This window comes from Borostomias antarcticus, assembly GCF_949987555.1.
Source record: "Borostomias antarcticus genome assembly, chromosome: 3".
In the NCBI taxonomy this organism is placed as follows: Eukaryota; Metazoa; Chordata; class Actinopteri; order Stomiiformes; family Stomiidae; genus Borostomias; species Borostomias antarcticus.
In genome coordinates, this window is record NC_140236.1 from 31,637,804 (window position 1) to 31,646,351 (window position 8,548).

Below are 8,548 nucleotides of genomic sequence, written 5' to 3' on the forward strand. Positions count from 1 at the left end.
AGCAGGATTCTCTCTCAGCATGCTCGATGGCAAAAGCCAAGGTCAAAACAGGACATTTAAAGTTGTAGCAATGTGGAGGAGTCTGACCATTACAGGGGGAGTGGAAAACAGAAAGGTGTCTTTAGTCTTTTTCTCTAATCTCTACACCGGAGAAGGAAGAGAGGCCTATAGCCTTCAATTAGCTACTGCCAGTCACAAATCTCCACTGTTATCACACCTAGAAAAGGAAAAAAAAGGTTTAAAGCAGTTTACTGCCGAAGACAATCTGCCCTATTATGAAAACTGCTAGATAAAACAAAAAAATCTTTAAAAGCACTATTCTGCCATGCATGAGACAGATACTGTATGTGGGACTAAGCCCATCCATCTGATCGCGATTATCTCCCAAACACAGTGGACCTCATTCCTGAACATTTTTTTAAGTGACTTCTTAAATGTCTTCTTATGAACTTCGTAAGACCAACCCTAAGAAAGATCCCCGCCGGATCAAAGTGTTCTCGGCTGTGCTCCCCCAAATGAGGAATGCCACTGCTTTTTAAGTTGAATGTGCATTCTCGTACACCTGAATTTGCATACATTAACGCCCCGCCAGCTCCTTACTACTGGGTCGTGTGCACACAGAATCCCAAGACAGCTCCGAAAAAGTTGAGAGAAAAGAAAAGAAAAGTTGGGCCTTTAAATAGTGTAATCGATCACTGATTATGGTTCCCACTTGACATGATTGATGTTCAAGTTCATGTGCAAATTCAACGTTTTATTCTCATATTTATTATTATTATTTCAAGCCTAGGATGTCTGTAGAATTGATGTGAACGCAATCACCTCAGATTTCTCATAAATTCAGCCTTGCGAACATGGGTGCACTCCAATCTGGCCTACCTACGACTGCATTTCTGCGTTCTTAAATCCTGTTCTTAAATAAAAACAAATCCCAGATAAGAAACCATTCAGGAATGTCCCGGGAACTTCGTAAGTGGAGTTAAGAAGAAATTTCTTCTTAACTTTTTCTTAACTGCCTTCAGGAATGAGGACTATTGTTTTTCTAATTTTTGGATTGTCATTCTCCCTAGGCACCATCACATTTTAATCAAGATTATCTCCTCCGACACTGAGACTGAAGACTTGATTAATTTATTCTCCATTGCTCTGTCCTTCCCAATAACTACTGATATCAAGAACAGCCATGTTCAAATTCTACTGATATCAAGGACAGCCATGTTCAAATTCTACTGATATCAAGAACAGCCATGTTCAAATTCTACTGATATCTAGAACAGCCATGTTCAAATTCAACGGTGAGGAAAGATACAGGGAGGAGTGAGGAAGAAAGTGCAGAATGTCTGAGGCAGCCTTGTTAAATGTTTCAGGTAGAAGGGGAAACATTTCTTCTTTGCAGAAAGGAAAGCAACAAGTAGGCTACTGTACACACACAAACACACAAATAATGCTTCACCTGGCGAGGCAAAGGCAGCTCCCATCAGCCAGCTTTTACCAAAACAAATGTCTGAAGCGAAAGATGACTTCCCAAAACAGAAAGTGTGTGCGTGTGTGAGAGAGAGAGAGAGAGAGGGGGGGGGGGGTTATAGCCCCTCTCTGTTACCTGTCACTGGGAGTACAGCAGGGGCACAGAGTGTTTACATAGAAATGTCATCCTCCTGACTTTCAGGGTGGCTGAAAGGATGTAGCATTGCCAATGCGCCGCGTATGACAAACACGTCGCTTTCTTGTCTTGGTTGCAGAGATGAGACGGTGATGCGCGCTGAAAGAGGAGACAAAATGCGTCTCGCTCTCGTTCTTGTTTACGCACCACTGGTGCACAGTAATGTGTGTATCCATACTGGAGTACAAGGCCTTCTGGGAACAAAAAGGCGCGACACAGTTGAAAAGGCGTTCTGCTGTAATTACTGTTGGGGGGAGGAGGGGGGGGGGGGATTATTAATATGAAATAAACATTTTCTCCGTGTCAGACTGAAAAGAGAGAGGAAATAAGAATTACATTGGAGGAGACACTTTTTAGAGGGAGTCGCGTGACAACAGCAGTCTTCTGGTTCGGCTTCATCTGAATACTAACCAAGCCAGAGCTCAAGCATTGCACTCCCCTCAGATAGCGAATATTCCCGTTTCCAACTGGTAAGTGGCCCACATACGGTGGTGGATCCAGAACTACGCTGGGCCATCCCTCAAAAACCAGGACGTGAATCCCCCAATGGAAGGGGATGAACAATTGGCCTGACAGGCAGGTAGTTACTCCTGCTTAACCCCCAGCTAGACTTGACTGATGTGACATAGCAGCCAACCCCCCCCCCCCCCACACACACACACACAGACACCCTTGCCACCCCCCCCCAGCTCCCTCCATCCCTCTCTCTCCCTCCCTCCCCCCCCCCCCCCCCCCCTCTCCCTCACCGGATCCTCTCGCTCTCTTCCAGAGGCCCATGTTTTGATGCTTGCACTACACACAATTACTCGCATCCATCAATTATCTGCCTACTCTCATCGTTCACCCCCCCCCCCCCCCCTTCTTCTCTATGACAACTCTCCCCTCCTCTCACTGGCAGATCCCCTCCCCCTCTCTCACCCAAGCCCCGGCCAGCTGAGCCCCCCCACCCCCCCCAGCCAGCCAGCCACTATCCCCAATACCAGATGTCCCTCGATTTCAGGAGAAAATCACAACAAAAGAAGGCATGGGTTCTGAAAGGGCCGGGGTCTACCCATCCTGCCCTGGGCTTTCTGTTCCAACACAAAGAGCCAGGGGATTAACAGCTTTTAGCGCATGAAAAAAAAAAAAAAAACACTTCTCCCTGCCCCCAACCCCCCCCCTCCCCTTCCCCCAATCCATGCACCCCCTTCCCTCCCCCCAGCCTCCCTCGTACCCCATAAAAACCAAGCCCTCCCCCCAGCTTGATGGGAACGGACAGGCTGTTGATATCTGACCTGCAACCCAACTGTTGTCAGTCCCTGTACTCTAATCAGTGGCAGCAGCTCCACTCACAAGCCTGAAGCCGCTGGCATCATCCTCACCACACCACAGAATAGCCCTCTCCATAGCATGTACACACACACACACCAACAGAGCCTCATTTTATACCACTGAACTGCCAAGAGCAAGAGGTAATAAGTAATTCATTGTTTTGTAAATAGGTCCATTTCGTATGCAAGGTAAGGTGATGCACTAGGGTAATAGCCTGTGCTGCAAACAGAGTTGAAATGATTTGTTACAATGCAAAATATATGTGCACTTGCATACATGACTTTCATATAGGTCAATTGTAGTCTCTTGTAACATTTATATTAATCTAACAAAGGCTTAAGATCCCTACATAATGATGTACATTATGTTCATGTCCTTCAAATCAAATCAAATCAAACTTTATTTGAGCGCATTTCATACACAGAGGCAACACAATGTGCTTTACAGAGAGCAATGGGGGGTGGGGGGGGGTGGGCCTTATTCAAGCTCTGTATGTACAAGTTCTTTACAATCTCAGAAATTATCCAAATGACACTAAATCCTTCTGCCTCCACTGTACGATCAAAAACAGAGAGCATTAACTGCACAGCATCCTCTGTGACATACTGTATATTCCTAATTTGTTTATGCATATCCACATACACTTACGACACGTCTCTTCTAGATTCATGCACATCCCCGAAGCTTCCTTACACGACGGGCTGTGTCAGGACCACGCAAGGCTGCGCTGGAGTCCCCTGCTCAACAGGACACATGTGGCGGACCCCTAAGTGGGAAATAAACGAGCCCAATGGCCAGCCTGCGTCCCCTCAGGCGTTTGAATGGGGTGTCAGCCCTGTCTGAAACCTCACAGGGGTCATTACTTCTGGGTGGGGGGTGTCTTTCTGACAGACCTGCCTTGTGACGATGCCCCGAAGGGGAGTGGCGTCAATCGGGGGGGGACGCCAGCTGGTAATCACACTTAACAAGCTGGAGACCGGCCCAGCGGCGAGCTCAAGAGAGGACCGGAGAGGGACAAACACTGCCTCTCTTAGTCCAGACAGGGCGTTAATTATGAATCTCCATGAAAACACCAGTTTGCGTTCACTCCATAAATAAAAAGATGGGGGCTAGGCCCAGGGCGGTGTGTGTGGGAGGCGGAGGGGGATGTGTGTGTGTGTATGGGGGGGCAGGGAGGGATAAGCATCAACACACTTCCACACACCTCCGACACTGTAAAACCCATTATCAACACATCATCAAAGTAGGTGGAGCGATTCGTTGGTGTAAACTCTGCTAACTGGAGACATGGGATTGTAGGCAGTGGTGGTGTGTCATGGTCCCAGGTCCACACAGAGATGACAGACAGATAGACCGGTGCCACATGCACATCCTGGGAGACTTGAGATTTGTTCTGACCCTGGCCAGGTCTTTGGGAATGGACAGGGGAGCGGGAGGGCAACCGAGTGTGAGATGGGCTGGACACTATTACAGTTTATACCTTATCTGATCTGACAATGTGCATCAACCCCTGAGCGTGCTCTATTGTTCTGGGCCAACCTTTGAGTTCAAGGAGCCGTCGTGTAAACATCCTTTTTGTAGCGTCTGGCTGTAGCCACAGCTCTCCTCTGACCGTTTTTGTCTGGGTCTGTCAGCAGATTTGAACTCCAGGCTAGCAAACAGGTCTGAGCAAGCGGTCAATAACTCCACTGACCACAACACGCCCCGATCTCCCGTCCCCTGGGGCAACACAGCAGGAGTGAAGCAGGGGAGAGGGGTAACATTTAACCATGAAGGTGACTGCAGTTAAACTCGCTTATAGCATTTCTTATTCTTGGCAGCCGGAAGTTGCAAATGACCCATCTCAAAGACTGTGTACAGTGAAGTCACCATCCTGTCCTGTTGCTCTCCTGCAATTAGGAAAGTGGCTTGGTGTCCTCGCTTGGCTGCGACAACGATGGCTAATCCGGGCATCAAAGGAGAAAGGGCACCTTTACGAGACACAATGCCAGGTTTTTTCACCGGAGGGCAAATTGCACCCAACGGTGATTGAAAAACACTGATTTAGCACTCAGAACAAATTAAGAAGAATAAATACAATTAGAAGGCCGAGTAAAGGCGCCCTGCACTGCACACACCTCTCTCTCTCTCTTCTCTCTCTCCTCTCTCTCTCATTCTATCTCTGATAACTCTGAATCCCGCTTGCTACCATTGCGCCAGGCGCTCAGGAGCAATATATATAATTGCAAGACCCGATGTTACCGAAATGCTTCCAATTTGATTTCATAACGCAATCAACATATTAGGACAAGAAATGGTTTAGAATCCTGGCGACTGCTGCCGCCACCACCACCGGGCTCTACTCACGCCACTCGCATGCAGGATCAGAATGAGCTGTGCAGGTGTGGTAAATAACTGTGAATACGCCCCTCACCACGACAATGGCACTTTATGTTAATTGTTTTACAGCCATCAGAGGCACTCAGCTGGCTGATGGGCTGGTGTGAACCGGGCTTCAGAGAGATCTGTTCAGCTCTACAGGTGATGAGCTGCTCTTGTGCACATCTGCATTCTACATTTATATTTTCTATTATTTTTTATTTCAATTCTGAAAAGGCCTGGGCAGTTGTGGTTCTGGAAAAGACAAATACCTGTACACCAATAGTTTAGCAGATAATGGTTTGGAGGTGATTGTTTACATCTTGTTGCCTGTATTATGCAATGCAACTACATTGTAATAGGCTACCTGTAGTAACAATATCATAGTTAGGTTTAATATAAACCACATTTAACTACCTATAAACTTTCCAATGGTGTATTTAGCCAAACACCATCAGAATCTAGTTGCAATTTAAAAACACAATTTCAAGGCCCTTGAATGAAATGATACAGAATGACAAAGACAGACAGGCCTGTAGCTAAACTCACCTCCTTTTAGCCTTTCTAAATGCATGTAGAACTTTTGAGTGAGGGGATATAAAACAGCTCAGAACTGATAATTGTGAGGAAATGAATTTCAAAACCCAGAGGATACCTATGAACACCTTTGTACCAAAGAAATATTGGGGGCACAATTCAATTAACATTCTTTCAGAGTAAAAACGCCTGGGGCAATCCAAACGTTTTTTTCAATAAACAAAGATTTAGATTAACTTTTTTCATCACTGAGGCACTTCTATTCATTACAACTGCTTAAAGGATTGTCAGTCACAATTGCATTGATTTGTGATTTGTCCCAAAGCAATGACAGAGCTTTGACATGCACTGGTCACAGTCCACTGCTTCTGCCTTGGGGTGTTCCTTCGCATTCTCCTGCATTCTTCTCCACAGCGTCTGACAGTGATCAGCAGTGATAAATTGTTCAATTAAACCAACATTAAGGATCCTGGACACAGCTGACATAAGCCTCTCGACATGCTAGGTGTTGTCCAATTACACTGAAGAACGAGCCATTTTCTCAATACTGACAATCAACATGTGGGCCTCATCGTTATAAATGAGTTTATTTATTCAAGTTAACTCACGAATTCAATATTGTAATGCAAGATTTATGGCAGGCCTCACGCAATAGAATGCGTGGCAGCAGAAACTTGATAACAGGCTCTTGAAGACTTGCATTGTTTGTGTCAAAAGAGCAACTGTAACCTACACTATCAATATTTTGAATGTTTTATATTTTATAGAGATTACGTGTATAGTAGCCCAGCCTACATCACAAGGAGCCATTGCCTTATAATAGTAGATTCAATTATAATAGGTTTAAATCTTAAATTGTCGTAAGGAATCCTTGAAATATAAAGGGTTCAATTCTAAATAGTAGGCCTATTCACCTTATATAGGTCTACATACGTAATGAACGGAATTCATCAATGCCTACGGGCAACTGAAATGTGCCCACACTTTCCAACACGGCAGGCTATGAGATGTTAAGCTACTAGCGTAGCCTACTACCAGAGCTTGCCGTTGTTGAGGAAGAAACGGTGATGTGAACCTATCCCTGCTTGCTATAAATTCGCATTTGTCATTGAAGTTCCACAGTATCTTGCCATCAATTGCCAAATCGCTCGCAAATGTGACGCATCATTCACGTCGAAAAGCACAAAACGTAAAAGAAAACGAAAAGCCCGTGGTTGTGAACAAAGTTATAGCCTGCTGGCATATCCCCAGGGCACAACCATCACGGTCCGTTCACAGACCCACCAACCAACCAAATGCCACGACTTTTTTTAAAAGGACGAAATTCTAAAACATTATAGTAGCCTAATTATAGTTGTCTTATTACGATTAGAATAGGTTAACCAGTCTATATGGGAATAGATAGGAATAGATAGGACAGCGTGAAGGGTAGCCTACCCAAACCCAAACTCCATGATCGCAATTCTTTAAACCGGGTAGTTTAGACTACCTTTTAAAGAGATATCTAGACAATATCATAGGCCTATGCTATAATAAGAGAGCGAATGGTCAGAATAATGGGGAAACCTACAGGCCTAACAACTAAGACGATAGGTGAAGTTGAGATAGGCTCCTTCAATGCACTGCTCAAGACAAAACTTATTTTATAGGGTTAACCCATGATAAACAAGTCGCATTTTCAATGTAGGCTGTTGCATGGACAAAGGCATCAGAACGAGTAACGGTACTGAGATTGAAATGTTAGAAATGTTTCTAAACAGCCTAATTAAACATAAACTGTTGATCAAAACACATATCAGCCATACTCTTGGCTATATGTTTTGAAACAAACAAACACACAAACACAAAAACTTACTTGGCGTCAGAAAGTAAAGCCTATTTTCAAACCCCCTCCTCCGAGTTGTTAGTTTGTGGGGGTCAGATGCGGGACACAATTTAAAATCCCGTTTCCAGTGAGTTAACTTTGCATCTATGAAAAGAAAAAAAAGCAGAAATAATTCCAATCCGTATGAAGGCAAAGCCAAAGGCGCTTTTGTCGGCTATGGAGCCAGACAATGCTACTACATGTTCTTATGACTTTATATTCCGTTTTCGAGAATTCGCTTGTAGTAGGCTAGATCGCAACAATTAAACAAAGGCATCGCGAGCCGTGCGATAATTTCCCAAATGCGTCTATTTGTCGCTACTGTTATCTCCACGTCCCAGGTTTTGGTCTCTTTTCTTCCTAAATCCTCCACATTCGACTGGGGGGTGGGGAGACGGGTGTCGAGTGCCCCCCTCGTTACCCAAAAAAAAACCACGAAGCACTGCCTCTCGGCGCTCACGTGACCCTCCGCTTGTGAGTGTCACTACACCGGGCTGCAGAGGAGAAACAGAGGAAGATTTGGGGCCGAGCGTTATTTGAAACCCTCGCGCTCGACTCCAAGGAGAAAAGCAGGGTCAGGAGAATGAGCGTGGGACGGGGGGGGGGGGGGACGTGCGTAGGAGAGTAGCCTACAGCAGGAATGGAATGTTGCAATAGGACTTTTCTGTAGGCCGACCCTTTACCTTTATTTGTGGACATGGCCTAGGGAGAGGACCGTTAATTTGTTGAGATTCTGCGCACGTGCGCGCGCGCATCAGTGTGTCCAGCTGAACGATCTGTAGCCTAACGAACCAACGGTGCAGGCTACAGGTGCTAGG

General features: G+C 45.5%; 1 protein-coding gene across 1 annotated transcript in view; it reads right to left on the reverse strand.

The window, feature by feature from the left end:
- The window catches only part of LOC311329741 (receptor-type tyrosine-protein phosphatase S-like), a 164,813-nt gene extending 156,741 nt beyond the window's left edge, over window positions 1-8,072 (reverse strand). Inside the window, exon 1 of the mRNA XM_084461649.1 lies at window positions 7,722-8,072. The gene's annotated coding sequence lies outside the window, so the exon portion shown is untranslated. The remainder of the gene's footprint in view (window positions 1-7,721) is intronic.
- Between the last annotated feature and the right edge of the window lie 476 nt (window positions 8,073-8,548).